Source organism: Podarcis cretensis (genome assembly GCF_951804945.1).
Source record: "Podarcis cretensis genome assembly, chromosome: 3".
NCBI classification, from domain to species: domain Eukaryota; kingdom Metazoa; phylum Chordata; class Lepidosauria; order Squamata; family Lacertidae; genus Podarcis; species Podarcis cretensis.
This window is the reverse complement of record NC_137172.1, coordinates 8588647-8612763: the sequence shown is the minus strand read 5'-3', so window position 1 is coordinate 8612763 and position 24117 is coordinate 8588647. Positions and strand designations below refer to the sequence as shown.

The following is a 24117-nucleotide window of genomic DNA, read 5'->3' as shown; positions in this document are numbered from 1 at the left end:
GTCCGCCAGATGGCAATGTCCTGCTTTTCAAGGGAAGCACATTCCTCATGTAAGACCTGGTCAGTGAACTGGCTGGTTTATGCCTGTGAAATTAAGCTGGATGGATTGCCTTTTAGATCTGGGTTGGTATGTAGACATGCTGCACTGAGAGATGAAGTTACAACCGGCAGGGTCTTCCTTTCAAGGTCTTAGGTAAAGGTAAAGGGACCCCTGACCATTAGGTCCAGTCGTGACCGATTCTGGGGTTGCGGCGCTCATCTCACTTTATTGGCCGAAGGAGCCGGCGTACAGCTTCCGGGTTATGTGGCCTGCATGACTAAGCCACTTCTGGCGAACCAGAGCAGCGCACGGAAACGCCGTTTACCTTCCCACTGGAGATACTATTTATCTACTTGCACTTTGACGTGCTTTCGAACTGCTAGGTTGGCAGGAGCTGGGACCAAGCAACGGGAGCTCACCCCGTCACGGGGATTCGAACCGCCGACCTTCCGATCGAGAAGTCCTAGGCTCTGTGGTTTAACCCACAGCACCAGATCTAACAACACTCTTCTCCTGGGGTTCTCTGGCCATTGAAATTTTAGGGGAAAGCTGCAGCCAGTTAAGAGATAAATGAATTTCCTGCTGTTTCACAGCTTCATTTCACAGATATGGCATTTTTTTTGTTGCATCTCTATCTGTTCCCTTCCCTGGCTTACAATCCTTAGCTCTCTCTCACCAGCCGAACTCCCTTCCTACAAACCTGGCTTCGCAGTTCCCTGAGCTCAGTGCTACTACATCAAATCTTGTAATAAGTATTTTTTTATTTATACCCCGTCCTTCCCGGTTCAGAAAACCGGACTCAGGGTGGCTAACAACAAATTTAAAACACTTAATTGTAATACAACATAGAAACAGCATAAAATATAGTATAAAGGAATGAATAACAATAAAATTCAAAGTTCAAAAATCAATTTGGGGGAAATCCATCCAATAAGTATTAGATAGTCACCAGGGCTAGCTGGCTGAATTAGTCCTACTTGGGCCAGTGAGGAGGCCAGGGGAAAATTAGCTGTGGGGTCTCAGAGAGGGTGAGCTTCATAAAAGGGGAGGGGGAGGGAAGAGAAGGGAAATAAAAGATCAGGCTGGATTCAAATTAAAGGCCAGGCGGAATAGCTCTGTCTTACAGGCCTGGTGGAAGGAGGTTAAATCCTGAAGGGCCCTAGTCTCATGGGACAGAGCATTCCACCAGGTTGGAGCCATCACTGAGAAGGCCCTGGCCCTGGTGGAGGATAGTCTGACTTCCTTAGGGCCTGGGACCTCTAAACTATGGTTATTCATGGACCTTAAGGTCCTCTGCAGGACATACCAGGAGAGGTGGTCCCATAAATACGAGGGCAGAAGTGCAGTAGAATTTAGACAGGTGGGATATATTATACCAATCAGCTTCATTGGACTGGTCATGTTGTTCAGATGCCTGATTATCGTCTTCCAAAGCAACTACTCTCTTCCGAACTTAAAAATGGAAAGCGTAATGCTGGTGGTCAACAAAAGAGGTTCAAAGACTCTCTCAAGGCAAATTAAAAAAAAATGTAGTATAAACACCGACAACTGGGAAACACTGCCTGAGAGCACTCCAATTGGGGAACAGCCTTTACCAAAGGTGTTGTGGGCTTTGAAGACGCTCAAACTCAGGACGCAAGGGAGAAATGAGCCAAGAGGAAGGCACGCTTGGCAAATCCACACCGTGATCAACTCCCACCTGGAAACCAATGTCCCCACTGTGGAAGGACATGTTGATCCAGAATTGGCCTCCACAGTCACATACAGATTCACTGTTATTACCATGTTTATGGAAGACGATCTTACTTGACTGCGAGTGATCGCCAAGGAAGAAAGAAGAATTACACCAATCATGGCTGGACTGCACTGGCTGCCAGTTAGATTTTGGACCCAATTCAAAGTGCTGGTTTTGACCTATAAAGCCTTGGATGGCTCAGCACTGCAATACTTCAAGGATCACCTCTCTCCATATGAACCCACCTGAACCCTGAGATCATTATCTGAGGATCTTCTTTGTGTGCCTCTTCCACAAGAGGTCTGGAAGTTGGCAACATGAGAATGGGCCTTTTTTGTGGTGGCTCCCTCTTTGTGGAATGCTCTCCCCAAGGAGGCTCGCTTGGCACCATCATGACCTATCTCAAGGCGACAGGTGGAAACGTTCCCCTATAACCAGGCCTTTGGCCTTTAACTACCTGTGTCCTTTTAGAAGTGAGTGGGATGTTTTTAATGTATTTCTTTTTCCTCTTGGTTTCAATGTGGGCTCTTTGTTTGTAAGTTGCTTTGGGTTGCTCTGGGCAAGATAATGTAACTAGCAAATTTAATAAACCAGCCAGCCAGCCAGCCAGCCAGCCAGCCAGCCAACCAACCATAGTAACATAAATCACAAAAAATATGTTGCAGTGTGGAGGGCTGTGTTGGAAGTGCACCATCAGGGATCATTCAGTTTGTAAGTTAAGAGTTAATTCTGCTAGTGTTAAAGTCAACTAGCCAAAAGGAAGAAAGGAGGTGTTGCTTAGCAGTCAGGCAGAGTGGCATGATCTTCCCCAAAGATTGGGGGAGTTTTTCCTCATTATAATTGGCTGTATGTCTCCCTGCTATGTACAAGGCCTGAAATAATAAAGATGAAACCTTTCTGTCCCTTTCTCCTCAAATTAAGTAATGCTTTTGTTCAGTTTCTTTAGTAAAGTGTTATCAGGGCTCTTGACTCCACCTCTGTTATTTAAATGACTTTGTTAACAGGCTTCTGTTCAGGATTCCAGGAACTCCATTCCATTCCCCCTACCTTGGTTTTCCATCCTCCACAACCCCATGTTGAGAGAAAGGCAGGATGCAAAACCATTTAAAGGAAAGAAGAAGCAAACCAAACCAAATGTGATTTCTATGCAACCTTATTTTATTGAAAGTGAGAAGCAATCTCCTTTTGAATCTGCAAAATGCTGCAGAGGAGGAATGTCAGAGCTTGATGAAGGCCCACGAAGACTGATGTCGAAGAAGGAGCATCTGGTGTCAATGGCGAGTTATGGAGATGCAGCTTCTCAGTTTCCAAACCCTCAGCTGGGCATTCAGCCCAAAAACCTGTGTTTAGATAGGATAACAAGAACAGCAACAACAATATGACCGTTTGAACATCTTCCCAGAAAAAGAACGAAGTCAGATTAAGAAAGCCAAAGGGGGAATTGCTCCATCACTGAAAGCTGAGCTCAGTTGGTTACAGCATGCTGCTGACAAGACCAAGGTCTCAGGCTTGATATAGGACAGCTGTATATTCCTGCATTGCAGACTAGATGAGTCCCTTCAAACTCTGCAGTTCTATGATTGACCATGTAAAAGGCAGCACCCATGGCATTGTGGGAGAAATGTCCCTTGCAGGTGCAATATGGAGGAGGCTCACACACAGACTTCACAGACTTCATTCAGCAATGCATTACCAGACAGAGTCCCAATGAGTCTGAGAGAGCATTTTTATTATGCGCACTATGAAGGACAAAAATGTCAGCTTAGCTTTTCCATCATTTCCCCAACCACCTTCTGGCACCCTATTGAGATGAGATGATCTGTCAGGACAACCTCCTCAGACCCATGGAAACATCTAGAGAGATTTATTGGAATAGAGCCTTTAATATGCACAGTCAACTTGTTCTAAGTAATGGCTGTAATGCAGGGGTGTCCAAATTTTTTCAAAGAGGGCCTGATTTGATGAAGTGAACTTGCCTGAGGGCCGACCGAAGTGATTGACCATTTTTAGGATTGAAGTTGTTGAACTTTTGGGGGGATTTCCAGGAAATAAACTGCCACAGGAGCTGGATTTGTGACAAGACTACCTGGAAGAATTTTACCCTTATGATTTCTATATAATCATATATCCATATATAACCATATATCCTAATGATGATTTTTATATATCCATGTATCCAAATGATTTTTGAATCACTAAGGCTTCAGCAGAGCTAAATGCTTAGATCTTAAAAAAATCCAAAGTTGCCCTCTGATCTATTTCTCCCTCACTGCCTTGATATTGTACTTGAAGGAAATAATAAATCTGATGTGTTGGCATTTTCCTCCCCAGACAGCTCCTCAGCGGCTGAGTTAGGGAACAGGAAAAAATAGCCAGCCACAATGTTCTAAGTCGGTAGCAGATGGTAAAGGAGGGTTATTCAAGTGTCAACGGTTAAATAGGTTTCTTTTCCTTTTTATTGCTGTAAATTAGGATAAAGGGCAAGTTGACGTACCATCTGAGGAGAAGCAGAAGCATTCTTTACATGGTCAGGGGAAAAGCTTGTGCACGCTCATTGGTTTGATTTTTTTCTGCAATATACGATTATGTCATGTTTAGGCTGTTTGTACTCAGGTATAAAACCCCACCGCACAAGGGTTTTGGTGCCCAGGCTCTGGAAACGATTCCACTGGGTCGTTATTGCTCAGCAATAAACATAGCCTTCTTTTTCTCCACTGCTGCGTCTGTCAATTCTTGGACACAATTTGAGTGGGCCACAGGTATCCCCTATATTCTTGCAACAGATTAAACCAACCAGCAGCACAAATTAGGCCCCTGGGTCGGACTTTGGCCATGCTTGCTCTAATGCTAAATTGCTGTTATACTTTCGTCCCAAGGAATGACAGACCAGCTGCTATTGTTATTTTAAATTATGTTAATTATGTGTGGAAATGCAATAAAATATATTCTTAGAAAAAGAAAGAAAAGAATTTGCCTGGATGAGGAGCTGGTACTATGCCACCATTTTGCTTTCAAACTCTTCCTATTATGGAACCAGGACAACTGCAGTGGGCACCTAAACCTCTCTTTTAAAAGCCTCGCATGGAATCTGTCCTGGTTGAGCTTAAATGCCACCCTGGCAGAATTTTCTTTCTTACCATTTACAGCATCTGCTGCCATTTTTGCATATTCCGATTTGTCTCATTGGACGGCGGCAATAGCTATAATTGCAGTGGCCTCCATTAAGTATGCATCTAAGGTTTTCATCAGGCACATTGGCGAGACCTACAGAAATGGAAAGAGGCGACATGGTAGAAATTCACCAAGAGAGAGAAAAGTTTTTCTCCGTCTCTCATAACATAAGAACTCACGGACTTCCTTTCTTCTTCTTCTTTTCTTTCTTTATTTAAACATAGTCCATAACAACTCATACAAACAAACAAACAAACAAACAAACCCACCACCATTGACAATTTGATTATCAAAATTAAACTCCTATCCCCTTACACAAAGAAAACATAACATGAAAATAAAAGACTTCCTTTATCCTGTAAATGGCCTCCTTATTTACTTCTTGTATACTGTTTCTTTTATATGTTATTATTACAATTTCTCCTAATTATGACTTAAAAAACCTCAAAGTTTCCTATAGAAATTAATCGAAACAAGTCCAGGTGTATACTTGGGGGCACTGTTTGGTAAAGTATTCTCTGCCTTTCCCCCATTATTTTTGAAATTCTTGTCTAGGCCTTCCAGTGATGCTGAAGGTTGGAATGTCCTGCTGTATAGTCACAGGGCTGTGACGAGTAGAAATTTCCCCATTCGCTTTTATTGAAAGAAAGTTCATACCCTCCAACATTTCTCCGACGAAAATAGGGGTGTCCTATTCCATAATGAAAGTAATAATAATTTTATTATTCATACCCCGTCCATCTGACTGGCTTGCCCTAGCCACTCTGGGCAGCTTCCAACATATATGAAAACAGAATAAAACATTAAACATTGAAAAACTTCCCTATACAGGGCTGCCTTCAGATGTCTTCTAAAGGTTGTATAATTACATATCTCCTTGGCTCAGGGGTTGTATAACTCCATACCCTCCAACACTTCTCCAATGGAAATAGGGACATCCTAAGGAAAAGCGGGACATTTTGGGATCAAATCAGAAACCATGAAGGTTTCTGTAAATCCAGAACTGTTTCTGGAAAACAGGGACACTTGGAGGGTCTGAAAATTTTGGTGCATTAGCCTTTCAAGGCTACCCTGGACAACCTGAAACTTGCTAGTTGAGGTTGTGTTGCCATGGCCTTGCTACACCTAAATAAATATCTCCTATGACTGACAGTTGGAGTCTGGGTTTTATGGGCTGTCCAGGCAGAACCCACAGAGTGTTGGTGTATTGAACCCAATATTTCCCCAATGATTTAGCATGACTGCTTTTAGCCTCTCAATCATCTAGGGGGCTCATCCGGCATTTCACACTACTAGACTCCAACCGCCAGTCAAAGAAGAAATTCATTTAAGCACTGCAAGGCCAGAGCGATACAACCTCAATACCTCGCAGCTAGACTGGTGACTGGGAGCGACTGCCGAAAACACAAAACACCAGTCTTGAAAGACCTACATTAGCTCCCAGTACGTTTCCAAGCACAATTCAAAGTGTTGGTGCCGACCTTTCAAGCCCTAAACGGCCTCAGCCCAGTATACCTGAAGGAGCATCTCCACCCCCACCGTTCTGCCCAGACACTGAGGTCCAGCTCCGAGGGTCTTCTGGCAGTTCCCTCACTGTGAGAAGCAAAGTTACAGGGAACCAGGCAGAGGACCTTTTTGGTAGTGGTGCCTGCCCTGTGGAACGCCCTCCCATCAGATGTTAAAGAAATTACGGTAACAACTATTTGACGTTTAGAAGTCATCTGAAGGCAGCCCTGTTTAGGGAAGTTTTTAATGACTGATGTTTTAATGTATTTTCAATCTTTGTTGGAAACCGCCCAGAGTGGTTGGGGAAACCCAGCCAGATGGGTGGGGTGGGAATGAATGAATGAATGAATGAATCAATCAATCAATCAATCATATATTGTACTAGCTTAATCAAAAATATGTGCATTAGGAGAAAATGGCATTAAAGCGCTGTGGAATTTTCATGAGGACATTAAAAAAAAAATCAATTTGCAAAGCTGATACGAAAAATTGAACTGAAGATTGGTGGGAAAAATGGGAAACTGAAATTGACCAATTTGTCCATCCCTAATGGTCAGGGATGATGAGCACTGGAGTCTAGCAGGAGCTGGATGTCCACATATTCCCCATGATCTCTGCTTTAGAGTTTGCATTTAAGTTTTCTAGCTGTTGCACAGGTCCACTTATTCCTTACCTGGAGAAGCCAGAGCTAAGGTCAAGAGGGCAGAGAAGATGAGATGGAGGAGTTTCATGACGCCCCAGAAGGTTGACTCCTTCTGTGTGAGAAACCAGCACGGCTGCAGTGGAGGAGAGTGACAACAATGGTGGGGACACTCAGAGTCCTTCCAAAGGTCTGCATTTATAAGCCTCCGGGGAAATTGTGAAAGCCTGGGCAATCAGTTAACAGAAGATGGCAGGAAGGGTTTTGAAAGCCTAACCATGCTCTCTCTTAGCTTAGAAGGGGCTTGCAGGAAACCTTGAATGATCTTGGAGACTCAAAGGAAGAGGTGTTGCCAAATTTACCAGGCAAGGAAACCAGAGACACCTCAATGCTGTCAGTATTCTTGCAGGATGCGTTCAAACCCTGCTGCCCAGAATTTGACACAGTATTCCAGGTGCATAGCAACTCATCTCTGGTAGGTCTCGCCTCCATGAAGCAGTTGCTGAGACTGAAGGTCCTCAACTCCCCACAGCTGCCTAAGTCCTCTGCTCTCCAGGGTTTTTTCCAAGCAACCAGAGACTGTGCCTGTACATCGCCAACCTCTCATTCGCCCTTTTCATGCCTCTTCTGGTTCTGGGAGACAATTGGGGAGGAGAGAGAGATACCCTGGCTCTTCACCAGCTTCTTGGTCTCCCTCCTCTCCTACTTTAGCTTCTGCCTCTGATTCTCTCACACAGACATTTCAGCTTCTGTCACTTCCCACTCGGCTCCCTCTTCTCCCTCTGACCACTCTGACCATCATTGCCCCATCACCAATTCCCTGGGCTCTGAGCCTTCTTCCCTTGGGGGTCCCCCAGTTAGTTCCTCCCACCATGCCTCTGCTTCCAACTAGGCCATGACATCTGCATTATAAAAAAGCCATCATGATAATTGTGCTTTGCCTTTGCTTCAGCATTTAAGCATTGCAACTCAAACTCACTCCACTAGGTGCTCCCCTTTCCTTGTAAAATGCCCATCTCCTTCCAGAATGAAGGGAATTTGAATAGGAGAGGGAAAACATTTGCTTTTAAGACTTCACAGTGGGTGACAAGCGGAAAAGCATCCCAAATTAATGGAGACTGAGTCCTATCAGTATCTATGTAGCCCACACGGAGTCTTAGATCTGTTGCAGATTTATTTTTTTGTTCCTGGAAAGCACTTCTTGAGAAACTGGTTTCTTTCTGAACATAATGGCTCTGCATTACCTCATGGTGTGGCCATTGGAAAACAGAGGGAAAGAATTTTGGAAATGGGTGTGTGGGTGTATATATTCAAACCTGCCCAAGGGTGTTGTTGTTGTTGAGTCGTTTAGTCGTGTCCGACTCTTCATGACCCCATGGACCAGAGCACGGCAGGCACTCCTGTCTTCCACTGCCTCCCGCAGTTTGGTCAGACTCATGTTTGTAGCTTCGAGAACACTGTCCAACCATCTCGTCCTCTGTCGTCCCCTTCTCCTTGTGCCCTCAATCTTTCCCAACATCAGGGTCTTTTCCAGGGAGTCTACTCTTCTCATGAGGTGACCAAAGTATTGGAGCCTCAGCTTCAGGATCTGTCCTTCCAGTGAGCACTCAGGGCTGATTTCCTTCAGAATGGATAGGTTTGATCTTCTTGCAGTCCATGGGACTCTCAAGAGTCTCCTCCAGCACCATAATTCAAAAGCATCAATTCTTTGACGATCAACCTTCTTTATGGTCCAGCTCTCACTTCCATACATCAGTACTGGGAAAACCATAGCTTTAACTATATGGACCTTTGTTGGCAAGGTGATGTCTCTGCTTTTTAAGATGCTGTCTATGTTTGCCATCGCCTTTCTCCCAAGGAGCAGGCGTCTTTTAATTTCGTGACTGCTGTCACCATCTGCAGTGATCATGGAGCCCAAGAAAGTAAAATCTCTCACTGCCTCCATTTCTTCCCCTTCTATTTGCCAGGAGGTGATGGGCCCAGTGGCCATGATCTTCGTTTTTTTGATGTTGAGCTTCAGACCATATTTTGCGCTCTCCTCTTTCACCCTCATTAAAAGGCCCAAGGGTGTTAGGGTTAGGCAGATACCAATTTCACAAGTCTGTTCACATTCTTTGGTGGATGAATTTGCAGGAGGGCCCTGGGACCTCCCCTGTGAACTGGCAACCAATCAGAGACTGGATCGTCTGCTTGCCGTGAGATTGGCCAATGGCCGCAGGACTTTCAGGGTGGTCCCCTGGGCACGGGACCAACTGCCCAATGGAGTTCCGGGCTTGCTTGGACATTTGGCCTCTTTGAGGTAAGCTTAGATCATGGTTGGAGGGGAGGTTGTAGCCTCTGCCTGCCACTCTTTGGGTAATGGTATCCTGCTCAAAGGATCCGGAAGGAGTGACTCCTGTCTGACGCCCAGATGGGGGCCAGGGCCAGACCACTCGGGAACTCTTAGGGGACACCCTGATTTTATGTAGGTCATAGGGCATACCTTCCAGTTGGCTTTACCCTTAGTGTCACTGCCAGCAGATGGGCTGGAATGACATAGTAAAGGAAAAGGGATCCCTGACCATGAGGTCCAGTTGTGGCCGACTCTGGGGTTGCGGCGCTCATCTCACTTTATTGGCCGAGGGAGATGGCGTACAGCTTCTGGGTCATGCGGCCAGCATGACTAAGCCGCTTCTGGTGAACCAGAGCAGTGCACGGAAACGCCGTTTACCTTCCCACCAGAGTGGTACCTATTTATCTACTTGCACTTTGACGTGCTTTCAAACTGCTAGGTTGGCAGGAGCAGGGACCGAGCAACGGGAGCTCACTCCATCGTGGGGATTCGAACCGTTGACCTTCTGATCGGCAAGTCCTAGGCAGTGTGGTTTAAGCCACAGTGCCACCTGCGTCCCAGGAATGACATACACGGCTGCTTATCCCAATCCCTGTGGCCAAACCTTCACATATTTAACAATAAAGTTGTTATTTGATCCCATAAAACCAATATTCTGTGTCCTGTATAGTTATTGAAGCCTTAGGGAATGGGGGTGGTCACGGGGCCTTGACACAAAATCACCACTTGCTGCACGGAGGAAAAGGTGTGGGGCAGTCTAATCAAGGGAAAGGTTTTCAAATGCGCATCAAGTAACCACACTTGAGGTTGTTGTGATCGGGAATTAAGGTAAAAAGATAAAGGCAAGGGACCCCTGGATGGTTATGTCCAGTCAAAGGCGACTATGGGGTGTGGCTATCATCTTGCTTTTAGGCCGAGGGAGCCGGTGTTTGTCCACAGACAGATTTCCGGGTCATGTGGCCAGCAGGACTAAACCGCTTCTGGCACTACGGGACACCGTGACGGAAGCCACAGCACATGGAAATGCCGTTTACCGTCCCGCTGCAGCAGTACCTATTTATCTACTTGAACTGGTGTGCTTTCAAACTGCTACGTTGGCAGGAGCTGGGACAGAGCAACGGGAGCTTACCCCATCGTGGGGATTCGAACCACCCACTTTCTGATCAGCAAGCCCATGAGCTATGATTCTAGACTGAGAAAAATGGCACCTTTGTGCTCCAAAGGGGTTAATGAATATGCCACCTGCTTGTTTGTGGGGCCATGAAAGAAAGTGATCCCATCAAATGATAACTTCACATGTGCCAGAACGTTGCATTTTTATGGTTTTAACTGTTGGGAAGAATTACGGCTAAAACTGGATGGGTGGGTGGAGTGGAAGAGAGGGCAGGGGAAATACCTCCACTCTGATCAGAGTTGAACTGAGTTGGCATCTATCTGTCTTGGAAGACAATGGAGGAGTGTGCCTTTGTGAGTGAGGTCAGGCTGATGGACAGTTGCAGCACCTGTTGTGGCTGTGGAGACTGATGCAGGAGAGACATGTTTTGTTGCAGCTGGGGCAGATGAAGGTGTCTAGTTGTGCAGCTGCAGCTGCACCACGGCTTTTCTCCTCTCTGCACTGGAACCCCCGGGATCTTGGTACCACTTGGCAGAGGTTGGGGTTGGCTGGCCACTTTTGTAACAGTATTACTGATGAGCTGAGCATTCCCAATGTGTCAGTCTAGGTGGGGTGGGAAGAGAGAGCATTCTGTACCTTAAGCAAGAGCTTTGCTACATGCATCCATTGGAAGGTGTTGAAACCTTGGAGTGACACAACTATACCATTGTTTTTCAGTACCCTGAAGTAGAAAACTCCAATCCATGCTTGGAAAACAAAGAACGGGTTTTGAAACTGCAGAGACCAGAGTTGAGTACATGGAAAGAGGCAGGCCTGTTCTTTTGCAGAAAGCAGTCTAACGAATTTTAGAAAGTCGGTTTCTTCAGGGAAATAAGAAACAATCATGAACCCCTGAAACAGTATTTCGTAAGGCAAAAGCATATGCAGTCATTAGGGCTGCCATAGCCGGGTTTTGTCCGTTGAAAACTTGAAGGATAATCTTTCTTGCACATGCACGCTTCTCCATTTTGATCTGCAGAAGCTGCTCTTTACTTGTAAGTAATCGTTCTTTCATCAGGGCACCTCCTACACTCCTAAGCCCCCGCCTATTTATGATTCCTTGAAAGTGCAGAATGACTGGTCTGTTGCAATTGTCACATTGCCATTTCCGCAGATCAAAACAGTCAAATAGGCATATGTAGAGCAAAGGTGGTCCTTCAGCTAAACTGGGCTGAAGAGAAAGCAGCAGGAGAACACTTCAATCTCCCAGGACATTCTATACAAAATCTCAAAGTAGCTGTCTTATTACAAAAGAATTTCACAAATAGACTGGAAAGAGAAGTTGCTGAATTGCAACTTAAAAATGCTGAATTGCAACTTAAAGTGATAACTTAAAACCATGGAGAGACCTGGTCTGAATAAAGACATTGGATTCTTATCTCATACATGATAAAGCTTTTCATCTTATACATGATAAAGCTAATTTTGGCCATCTCACCCCTTGCTTTTTCCTGTAAGACCAATTGCAGTCAATAACAGTTGTCAGCTGGTTTACCACACTTATTAGCCAATCACTCATTCCCACCACCCTTCTGAGTAATACCCCTCCCCACCCTCTCCCTATATATAAGGCTCTGGTGACTTCTGTTTCAGTGTATCTGAAGAAGTGTGCATGCACACGAAAGCTCATACCAAGAACAAACTTAGCTGGCCTCTAAGATGTTACTGGAACGATTTTTTAAAAAAATTGTTTGGTCTGAAGAGGTTAAGGGAACAATAATAATAATAATAATAATATTTCATTATTTGTAGCCTGCCCATCTGACTGCAAAAGTGCAGGTACATTTAAATGTATGCAACTCTGTTCTCTGCAGCGTCAAAGCCTCTTCTTTGTTTTCTTAAGCATGGACTTTCCCATTTTGGGCCTCAATGTACTGAAAAGTAAGGTTTGCTCTGTCGTTCTGAGCTTAAGTACAGAAAGTACAGTACACACACACACTGCTTCTTTCTAGGGAACTTTTGACACTTGTCATGGCAGAAGGGGCAAGCTCAAAACGGATGGAAATCCAGACAATAAGGGCTGTGAGAGAAGGGCTATAGCTTAGTAGTGGAGCACCTGCACTATAGGCAGAATCTGCCAGGTTCAATCCCCAGCATCTCCAGTTAGGGCTGGGAGAGTACCCTGTTTGAAACCCTGGAGAGCTGTTGCCAGTCAGTGCAGGCAATATTGAACTAGATGGACCAATGGTCCGATGGAAAATGGTCTCACTTGCTATAACACACCTTCCAGTGTCACTGTGTGAGAAATGTGCTAAGCAGGGTTTGCTTTCTCTAGTTCAGGGGTCATCGTTTGGAAGAAGGAGCTTGTTCCGCCCAGCAACTCCTGCAAGCGACCCACCATTGACTTATGGGAGAGTTGCGATGGGCAGGAAATATTATAAATAATAAATTATTCTCATTCTTATTATATAATAATAATTTATTATTTATACCCCGCCCATCTGGCTGAGTTTCCCCAGCCACTCTGGGCGGCTCCCAATCAAGTATTAAAAACAATACAGCGGTAAATATTAAAAACTTCCCTGAACAGGGCTGCCTTCAGATGTCTTTTAAAGATAGGATAGCTACTTATTTACTTCACATCTGAAGGGAGGGTTTCCACAGGGTGGGCACCACTACCAAGAAGGCCCTCTGTCTGGTTCCCTGTAACCTCACTTCTCGCAATGAGGGAACCGCCAGAAGGCCCTCGGCGCTGGATCTCAGTGTCCAGAATGAATGATGGGGGTGGAGACGCTCCTTCAGGTATACAGGGCCGAGGACGTTTAGGGCTTTAAAGGTCAGCACCAACACTTTGAATTGTGATTGGAAACGTGCTGGGAGTTTGGCAAAGCTGTGTTTTCCTGGTACTATTTGCCTTTGTCCCCAAAGTGCTATGGAAAAGATGAAAGCTCCATAGCTGGAAAGTAATTGAGATCATATAATAATGAGTTCTGCTTCTTCTCTGTTTTGGAAAAATACATGCTCTGAAACGGTACATATCTGCACATCAGGCAGAACAACAGAAAAAGTAACTGCCAAGCTCCATTCAAACAAGATGAATTTTAACAGGGAGAAATGTAAAGTATTGCACTTGGGCAAAAAAAATGAGAGGCACAAATACAAGATGGGTGACACCTGGCTTGAGAGCAGTGCATGTGAAAAGGATCTAGGAGTCTTGGTTGACCACAAACTTGACATGAGCCAACAGTGTGACGCGGCAGCTAAAAAAGCCAATGCAATTCTGGGCTGCATCAATAGGAGTATAGCATCTAGATCAAGGGAAGTAATAGTGCCACTGTATTCTGCTCTGGTCAGACCTCACCTGGAGTACTGTGTCCAGTTCTGGGCACCACAGTTCAAGAAGGACACTGACAAACTGGAACGTGTCCAGAGGAGGGCAACCAAAATGGTCAAAGGCCTGGAAACGATGCCTTATGAAGAACGGCTAAGGGAGCTGGGCATGTTTAGCCTGGAGAAGAGGAGGTTAAGGGGTGATATGATAGCCATGTTCAAATATATAAAAGGATGTCACATAGAGGAGGGAGAAAGGTTGTTTTCTGCTGCTCCAGAGAAGCGGACACGGAGCAATGGTTCCAAACTACAAGAAAGAAGATTCCACCTAAACATTAGGAAGAACTTCCTGACAGTAAGAGCTGTTTGACAGTGGAATTTGCTGCCAAGGAGTGTGGTGGAGTCTCCTTCTTTGGAGGTCTTTAAGCAGAGGCTTGACAACCATATGTCAGGAGTGCTCTGATGGTGTTTCCTGCTTGGCAGGGGGTTGGACTCGATGGCCCTTGTGGTCTCTTCCAACTCTATGATTCTATGATTCTATGATTCCTCCATCTAACCCTTTAGAGAATACGGGCACACATAGCACACATAGCCACTAGAGGTCCTGCCTTCTCTGTCAAAAATCTCTCTGCAGAGTTTGTTGCTAATTTTGCAATACATGCAGTTACTCAGGCTATGTGCACTTTGTGCTTAAAGACATCAGACTGATTTCTGCATTGAGACAATCTAGGCTCTCTCCTCTACATAAATCATGCCTCTTATGGGCAAACATTCAGTGCAACTATTGCATAGTTATGGCTGGCTTTTGTTAGAGGAGTCAATTAGACGTGGCACTGAAGCCTTGCTCTTGGGCAAAGCAACTTTCAGTGGGTGTTGCCCACATGCTCTCAACTATAACTTTGGGATTCCTTAGCATTAGGGTACACATCCTGGGCTGACGAAAATTATATTTACAATTAAAATACAATTCAGATACTGAGAAATATTCTGACAGAATAAAACAACCTGCGAGGGAGTATCTCACCAGTACTTTCACTACCCGCAGCATAAAGTAGTCTTTAAAAGAAAAAAATCAAATCACCCCAAATGCTAAAATAAGTTTTTATTGGAGGAAAGAAAGCAGGATGCGAGGAATCCATCAATGTGTGCCCGGGTAATGCCTAGGAGTTTTCAGCAGATGTCTTCTTCTTTTCTGGATTCAGTTCAGAAACCCATTGCGTAACAGCAATCTTATTATTTATACCTCACCCATCTGGCTGGGTTGCCCCAGCACAAATAAAAACATAATAAAACATCAAACGTTAAAAACTTCCCAATAGAGGCTGCTTTTGTTTTTGTAGCGAGAGAGAATATATCCATTTTAAAATTTAATTCATATCTTGTTTCTTCCTCCATGGTGGGATGGAGGGCGCAGTGAAGAGGAAAACAGGGACCCCAGACACACCAAGAATTTAAAGCACTGTGATGCCACTTCAAACAGTCATGGCTTTCTCCAGAGCATTCTGGGAGCTGTAGCTTCTTCAGGGTGCTGGGAATAGCTAGAAGTCTCCTATTCTTCCCCACAGAGCTATGGTTCCTGGAATGGCTTAACAACCAATCCCTGCCCCCAGGGAGCTCTGGGAATTGCAACTCAGTGAGGGGAAGAGGGATCCCCGAACACCTCTCGGCTCCCTCAACAAACTACAGGTCCCAGAATTATTTGGGGGAAGCCATGACTGTTTCAAATGGTCTCCTAGTTCTTTGAATGGATGGCATGAATGTGGCCTTGGGGGGGAAAGGAACATGATTAAATTACAATCTCTTCTGAAATTATCCTTTGGGGCAGGAGGAACTCGAGGATCTGCTTGCATGAAGAGGCTTCCAGGTTGAATCTCCACCATCTCCAGGTAGAGGGCTGGGAATTTCCCCAGCCTGGTACCTTGGGGAGCTGATGCCAGCCAGTGTGGACAATATTAATGGGTCAGTGGCCTGACTTGTTATAAGGCAGCTTCCTAGCTACCTGTGTAAGGAATGTGCTAAGCAGGGTTTGCTTTTGCTGGTATAGGGATAGAGGGTTTGGATGAAACAGGCGTGAGTCGGAGGTAGCATAGTTTGGCAAGCCTGTGTTTTCTGGTGCAGTGGTACCTCGGGTTACAGATGCTTCAGGTTACAGACGCTTCAGGTTACAGAAACTTCAGGTTACAGACTCTGCCAACCCAGAAATAGTACCTCGGTTTATGAACTTTGCTTCAGGATGAGAACAGAAATCGTGCTCCGGTGGTGTGGCGACAGCGGGAGGCCCCATTAGCTAAAGTGGTACCTCAGGTTAAGAACAGTTTCAGGTTAAGAACAGAGCTCCAGAACGAGTTAAGTTCTTAACCCGAGGTACCACTGTACTGTCTAGCCTTGCCCCCAAAGTGCTGTGGAAAGATGAATGCTTGTTCTCGGCCAAAATAACTTTTAGTGGGTGTTGCCCACTTGCTTTCAAGCATATCTTTAGGCTAGGATTTCAAAAAGGGGCAGAAAAGGCTGAATTTCTCAGAAAACTGAATTTTGCTCTCAATACTGCATTCTAAATAGTGGCAGGTATGCTGCGAATTTTCCCGTATCAAAGCCCATTTGGATTCTCGTGTTGTATATACATAGAAATATAAAGGAAAAAGAACACAGTTTAGTCAAACGGATAGAATTTTCTTACAGTTCTCTTACTCAATATTTGCAGCAAAGATTACTGCTGTCGCTGCATGTTCCAATCTTCTTTGCATTACTAGGGCATTCTGCGTAGAAGCACATTCCACCATTGGTGTGGCAGATTTTCTTTGTAGTAATTTGCTCGAGAGGTTCTGTCCAGAACAGTAAATGCTTGAAAAAATGGCCTAAGCTTAACAAGAGGCAGGATAGCCTAGTGTGTGATCTGATTCTTTCTTGTTTAAGAAGTTTGTTTACCAATTACAGAATTCTTAGTTAATCGTCTTCCTTTTATAGATAAATTTGTCAACTGAGTTTAAATAAATCTGCACGTTCCCCAAACCCCAGTACATAGATGTCCTTTACTAATTGGATAGCGTCTGAAGGACTTAGAGCAACTGAACAAACTGGCCATTATAAAGAAATTCTGTCCTTGGTATGCCTTTCCCCACCCCTTCTCAGTTTGATTCCCTGGCACCATATCTGTATAAATTAACTATCCCAAAATACAGACGTGCCTACTTCACACTGGCCAGATTGAATGTGATGCCCTCTGCCGTACTTGAGGGCAGATACCAAAAGATTCCATCTGAGAAACGACTCTGCCCCTGTGGAGATGGCAATCTGGAAACAGTGGCTCACGTTCTCCTGTCCTGTCCCCTTTATAAAGACCTGAGGAATGAGATCATTACCCCACTCTCACTTACCATCTGAAGATCTGAGGAATGAGATCGTCACCCCACCCTTACTTACAATCCCAGGCCACCCATCTGAGGCCACATTGTTCTTTCTTTTATCAGATCAAAATGATCAGACAACAGAAAAGGTTGCTAGGTTTATCGAGGGTGCAATGAGATTAAGGGCCATTTGATTGCCATTTTTACCAATTGCTGTCCCTTTTATTTGTATATATTTTATTTGTATATATTGCTTGTTTTATGTTGCTATGGCCGTTGGCTAATGCAAATAAAGTTTATGTATCTAACTATTTCACCGATAAATGCATTTTTATGCACACTAGATTCCAGTATATCCATTTTTTGTATGTGTTTCTCAGCTGGAAGACTGCAATGCAAAATTCAGAGTGAATTTCAAAGGATGGCTGTGTTTTGTTCCACACATTGTTCTGATGAGTGCATATTAGGCAGTTTCACCCCTAAATGCGAACAGAATCCCCCTTCTCCCCCTTGCAACTGAGGAGATGCAAATTAAGCCACTTCATGAGATATGTGCAGATATGCTTATTTCTGCAGGCTGCATGTCTGAGCTGACCTTGGCACAGAAGAGCAGTGTCTTTGCTAGAACAGCCTGTACATACCCCCCCCGTTCATGAGGCCAAAAAGTTATTTATGTTCTGGACTTCATAGGAACTAGGTGGGCGAAGCAGTCATTTTTACAAAAGGTAACACCTGTTTGTTTTTCAGAGATAGGAAACTTCATTCTCCCTTTATGGAAATCAGCACACACCACTGGTTCCTATGCCCAACTGCATTGCTTTTATTAGAAGAGGAAAATGCAAGATTTTTGTTAGACAAGAAGGTGTTGTTCCCTTTTGGGAAGGTTGACTAGCTGACAAGCTCAAATGCACAAGGCTTCTGGGAGTGGCCATGAAGAAAGAGCCCGTGTCACAGGAACATTGCTTCAGGATTCAGAAACGTCCGAATCTTCTCCTGGGTGGATAATTGATGCCTACCCTAAGGGAACAGGTAAACAGGGTGAAGATATTCTGAGAGGTTAGGGTTCCCCCGCTCCCCGCAATATAATAGCCATGCTGCTGGTGAAAATGAGGGAGCCAGCTTACCAAAAGCAGCAGTAGATCTGGGATGGATCCTGAGGGCATGGTCCCCACAACTTTTCCTCCCTGTAACACTCCTTCAGATTTCTGCATACTCCATCTGCACATTTTTGACTCCTAGCCTGGTTTAACCCTGGGGGTGTTTGAAGAAACAAGAGGAACATTGTGATTAAGGGCAGACCTTCCCAATCTGAAACACTATTCCAATATTTTGTCATGGAATCATAGAGTGGTAGAGTTGAAAGGGGAGACCCAAGGCTCATCTAGTCCATCTAGTTCAGCCTGGAAACCAGGCCTAATAATAATAATAATAATAATAATAATAATAATAATAATTTATTTGTACCTTGCCCATCTGGCTGGGTTTCCCCAGCCACTCTGGGTGGCTTCCAACAAAGATTAAAAATACATTAGAATGTCACACATTAAAAACTTCCCTGAGCAGGGCTGCCTTCAGATGCCTTCTAAATGTTAGATAGTTGTTTATCTCTTTGACATCTGATGGGCGTGGGCATTCCACAGGGTGGGTACCACTACTGAGAAGGCCCTCTGCCTGGTTCCCTGTAGCTTTGCTTCTTGCAATGAGGGAACTTCCAGAAGGTCCTCGGTGCTGGACCTCAGCGCCTGGCCAGAACGATGGGGGTGATGCTCCTTCAGGTATACTGTGCCGAGGCCGTTATATGAGGAAGGGTTGAGGGAGTTGGGTATGTTTAGCCTGGAGAAGATAAGTCTGAGAAGCAATATGCTGTCCAAATCTCTAAAGGGCTGTCCCATGGGAAATGGAGCAAGCTTGCTTTCTCCTACCCTGGGTGGTAGGACTCCAACCAACGGCTTCAAGTTACAAGAAAGGAAATTCTGGCTGAGCATTAGGAAGAACCTTCTGATGGTAAGAGCTGTTCCGCACTGGAACCGACTCCCTCAAAATGTGGTGGACTCCCCTTCAGGGAAGGTTTCTAAACTGAGGTTGGGTGGTCATCTATCAGAGATTCTTTAGCTGTGACTTCAGTATTGCTGTGGGCTGGACTTAGATGACTCTTGCAGCTCCTTTTCAACTCTATGAATATATTCATTGAACTATGCAATTAAAACAGCAAAGAATTCCCCCCACCCCACAGGGCTGATATTTCTTCCTATCCCACCTGTAGGCTGAAGGTGGGTGGTCCCCAAATATCTTACCTGGCAATAGAAGGACGATAACAAAAGACAGAAGGAAGGTGGTCTTCATGGCTGAATCTCAGAGCTTCCGGAGCTTCAGTGTTTCCAGAAAATGGGGAAGAGAGGGAATGACGAAGGAGGAGTATTGTGGGAGAACGTCAGGTGGCTTTTGCGTATTCTCTGCTGGGAAGAGAGCATCAAAATCTGAGCATGTGTGTGTGTGTGTGTGGGGGGGGCTGCAACAAAATGTTCCCACTCCTTAAGAAGAGTATTGTTCAGGGCTTCATCCAGGCTGGAACAAGAGAGTTACAGTGTTGCTCAGGCCTTGCTCTCTGTGGCGTTTCAGCAATTGGTGTGGGTTGTGTGTGTGTGCAGTGCTGGATTTACGTATAAGCTTAACAAGCTATAGCTTAGGGCCCCACTCTCTTGGGGGCTCCCAAAAAATTTAAAGGCAATAAAACCTGGATGTACATTTCCAAAATATAAGATACAAAACAAATAAAATAAAACCTACATGAGCAACAGTGCTTTGTGTTGTGTAGGCTCCTATGATGTAAATAATGGGACCTGCCTATTCACCTGCTCTGTAAAATATCACTGATTTGCTCATTTCTATATATAAGGGGCCTACATTCTGCATGGACTAGTAGCATGGCCACATGTACAAATGGCTTTAGATACCTATTAGGTCCATAAATGACCATATAGCATATATTTGACAGAAAAAACAGCAACAATTTGTTGTTGACAAAGGACAGCTGGACATATATAGGGCCCCATTACCTTCAGTAGCTTTGGGCCTCATCCAACCTAAATCTGGCGGTGGGTGGGTGGGTGGAGAAATCCACTGAGTTTTTATTTTGTTGCAATAGAGGGCTCAGGTTTGGGACTGGCTTCTAGGAGGGTGGTGGTTGTGGCTCTGGAGAATGGGAAATTTGGGGAGAGTGGAGAGGGGAAGCTGTGTACTGCCTAGTGTTTTAAGCCTTAGGGAACGGGGGCAGTCACGGGGCGTTGACACACAATCACTACTTGCTGCGCGGAGGAAAAGGCATGGGGCAGTCTAATCCAGGGGAGGGTTTTCAAATGTGCATCGAGTAACCACACTTGTGCATCGAGTAACCACACTCTGGAATTAAGGTAAAAAGATAAAGGTAAGGGACTCCTGGATGGTTAAGTCCAGTCAAAGGTGACTATGGGGTGTGGCTCTCATCTTGCTTTTAGGCTGAAGTAGGCGGTGTTTGTCCACAGACAGATTTCCGGGTCATGTGGTCAGCAGGACTAAACTGCTTCTGGTGCAATGGAACACCGTGACAGAAGCCAGAGCGCATGGAAATGCCGTTTACTGTCCCGCTGCAGCAGTACCTATTTATCTACTTGAACTGGTGTGCTTTCGAACTGCTAGGTTGGCAGGAGCTGGGACAGAGCAACGGGAGCTCACCCAGTCACAGGGATTCGAACCACCCACGAGTCTAAGTGGTTTAGACCACAGCATGTTGAGAACAAGTATGAAGATTCTGGACTGAGAAAAATGGCACCTAATGAATATACCACCTGCTTGTTTGTGGGGCCCTGAAAGAAAGTGATCTCATTGAATGATAACTTCACATGTGCCAGAACGTTGCATTTTTATGGTTTTAACTGTTGGAAGAATTACGGCTAAAACTGGATGGGTGGATGGAGTGGAAGAGAGGGCAGGGGAAATACCTCCACTCAGTTTAACTGAGTTGGAATCTATCTGTCTCGGAAGACAATGGAGGAGTGTGACTTTGTGAGTGAGGTCAGGCTGATGGATAGTTGCAGCACCTGCTGTGGTTGTGGAGACTGATGCAGGAGAGACATGTTTTGTTGCAGCTGGGGCAGATGGAGGTGTCTAGTTGTGCAGCTGCAGCTGCACCACGGCTTTTCTCCTCTCTGCACTGGAACCCCCTGGGATCTTCTACCGCTTAGCAGAGGTTGGGGGCTGGTGGGTGTGGTGTTCGTACGGAGCCCCTGGTTGTTTCACAGACTATTGACCCACACACCACTACAGTGGTACCTCGGGTTAAGTACTTAATTCATTCCGGAGGTCCATTCTTAACCTGAAACTATTCTTAACCTGAAGCACTGCTTTAGCTAATGGGGCCTCCCACTGCTGCTGCACCGCCACCGCGTGATTTCTGTTCTCATCCTGAAGCAAAGTTCTTAACCCAAGGTACTATTTCTGGGTTAGCGGAGTGTGTAACCTGAAGCGTATGTAACCTGAAGCGTCTGTAACCCAAGGTACCACTGTAATCCGCTGCCACCAGCCAGGTTCTCCCCTGTAAAACACTTAGTCTCAGTCGGCTTCTCAAGTTAACAATGAAGATTGTAGTTTATTGCAAGCACAAATAAACTTTAAATGCATTTGAAACGTTGTTACCCTTTCTCCTCTTTGTCTTATTTTATCCTCTCTCTAACTCACTCTTAACTCCTCTATCTCCCCTCACACAAGAACCAAATGCACTAACTGTCTCTCTATTTCCAACTGTCTTCCAACTGCTTTCCCAACTGTCTAAACCTCTGACTAAGCCTTTTTAAAAACAGGTAGGCTCCGCCTCTGGGCTTTTCTATTTGTCTACCTATCAACCCTCTCTCTCCCCCTGTACTGATATTTGCCAAAGAACGGGCAAATGCCACAGCGGGCGACCTTTGTAACAGTACAGTGGTACCTCGGGTTAAGAACTTAATTCGTTCTGGAGGTCCGTTCTTAATCTGAAACTGTTCTTAACCTGAGGTACCACTTTAGCTAATGGGGCCTCCTGCTGCTGCTGCACCGCCACCGTGCGATTTCTGTTCTCATCCTGAAGCAAAGTTCTTAACCCGAGGTACTATTTCTGGGTTAGCGGAGTCTGTAACCTGACGTACCACTGTATTGCTGATGAGCTGAGCCTTCCCGATGTATCAGGACAGGTGGGGTGGGAAGAGAGAGCATTCTGTACCTTAAGCAAGAGCTTTGCTACATGCATCCGTTGGAAGGTGTTGAAACCTTGGAGTGACACAACTATACCATTGTGTTTCAGTACCCTGAGGTAGAAAACTCCAATCCATGCTTGGAAAACAAAGAACAGGTTTTGAAACTGCAGAGAGGCAGGCCTGTCCTTTTGCAGAAAGCAGTCTAACGAATTCTAAGTCGGTTTCTTCAGGGAAATAAGAAACAATCATGAACCCCTGAAACAGTATTTCTTAAGGCAAAAGCATATGCAATCATTAGGGCTGCCATAGCTGGGTTTTGTCCTTTGAAAACGGTGTCCGGGTGAGACACAAGATCTACCCACCCTGGAAGAATGGCAGATGAAAGTAATGGACTTCATGGAATTGGCGGAAATGACTGGCAGAATCCGAGACCAGGGAGAAGAGTCGGTGGAAGAAGACTGGAAAAAATTTAAAGACTATTTGCAGAAATATTGTAAAATTAATGAAAGTTAAAATGATGTTGGATTGAAACGAAGTGCTTTTAGCAATAAGGTTAGAATGAATTCGTAAAAATAGATTGATAACAGATGAAAATATAAAGTTACAATGTGTTAAGATATTGGACTAAGATTAAAACAAAAAGGGAAAGGATTTGCTGAACTAAATATGTGAATTGGAATACAGAAAAGGGAGGTGTGAGGGGGTCAGGGAAGTAAGTAAATGAAGTATAAGCTATGAAAAGATGGACTTGTTTTTAACTGTTTGTTTTTCCTATTTTGTATTCTGTAATTTTTTGTGTGTATTTCTGTATTTCTGTAATTCTGTATTTTTTATTTTTTGTTTTTTTTTCTTTTGACATCTATTTTGTAATCCATTCAATCTTCTAAAACCTTAATAAATATATTATTTTTTTAAAAAAGAAAACAGTGTCCGGGTGGAATTTAAGAAAATCGGTTAAGATGTCTGGGAAAACCCCAGAGTATTGGAAGTGTTGATTTTTTTTTTTTTGCGAATTTCCAAAAAGATAGCTAAAGTACTTTGCAGAAAATAATGAGTTCTGCTTCTTCTTTGTTTTTTGGGGGAAATGCTCTAAAACAGTACATCAGGCAGAACAACAGAAAAAGTAACTGCCAAGCTCCTCCGTCTAACCCTTTAGAGAATACGGGCACACATAGCACACATAGCACACATAGCAACTAGAGGTCCTGCCTTCTCTGTCAAAAATCTCTCTGCAGAGTTTGTTGCTAATTTTGCAATACATGCAGTTACTCAGCACTCTGTTTTTGGAATGCGGAAGCAGCCGTAAGGAAGGCTCTGTGAACTTTGTGCTTGAAGACATCGGATGGATTTCTGCATTGAGACTATCTAGGTTTTCTCCCCTACATAAATCATGCCTACTATGGGCAAACGTTCAATGGAATTATTGCATAGTTCTGGCTAGCTTTTGTTAGATAGAGGAGTCAGTTAGATGTGGGTATGAAGCCTTGCTCTTGGGCAAAGATACTCTGGTTTCTCTTCAGATCGTATAAATCTTTCGCCTTTTACTGCAACTTTCAGTGGGTGTTGCCCACATGTTCTCAACTATATCTTCGGGGTTGCTTAGTGTTAGTGTACACATCCTGGGCTGACAAAAATTATATTTACAATTAGAGTCCAATTCAGATAATGAAAAATATTGTAACACAATAAAACAATCTGCGAGGGAGTATCTCACCAGTACTTT

At 44.6% G+C, this 24117-nt stretch overlaps 2 long non-coding RNA genes across 4 annotated transcripts; both read right to left on the bottom strand.

Annotated features, from left to right (window-relative positions):
• Positions 1-2909: 2909 nt before the first annotated feature.
• LOC307211625 lies at positions 2910-7463 on the bottom strand. The gene is made up of 3 exons (XR_013836548.1): positions 7125-7463; positions 4912-5038; positions 2910-3114 (listed from the first exon to the last, which is right to left on the bottom strand). It is a non-coding gene; the product is annotated as an uncharacterized lncRNA (long non-coding RNA).
• Positions 7464-17986: 10523 nt separating this feature from the next.
• LOC307211960 lies at positions 17987-22435 on the bottom strand. Of its 3 annotated transcripts, none has more exons than XR_013836645.1 (4): positions 22421-22435; positions 19485-19646; positions 18315-18441; positions 17987-18207 (listed from the first exon to the last, which is right to left on the bottom strand). It is a non-coding gene; the product is annotated as an uncharacterized lncRNA (long non-coding RNA). The 3 variants fall into 3 exon arrangements; XR_013836646.1 differs by lacking the exon at positions 22421-22435 and adding an exon at positions 21862-21876; XR_013836647.1 differs by lacking the exon at positions 22421-22435 and having other exon boundaries at positions 19485-19652.
• Between the last annotated feature and the right edge of the window lie 1682 nt (positions 22436-24117).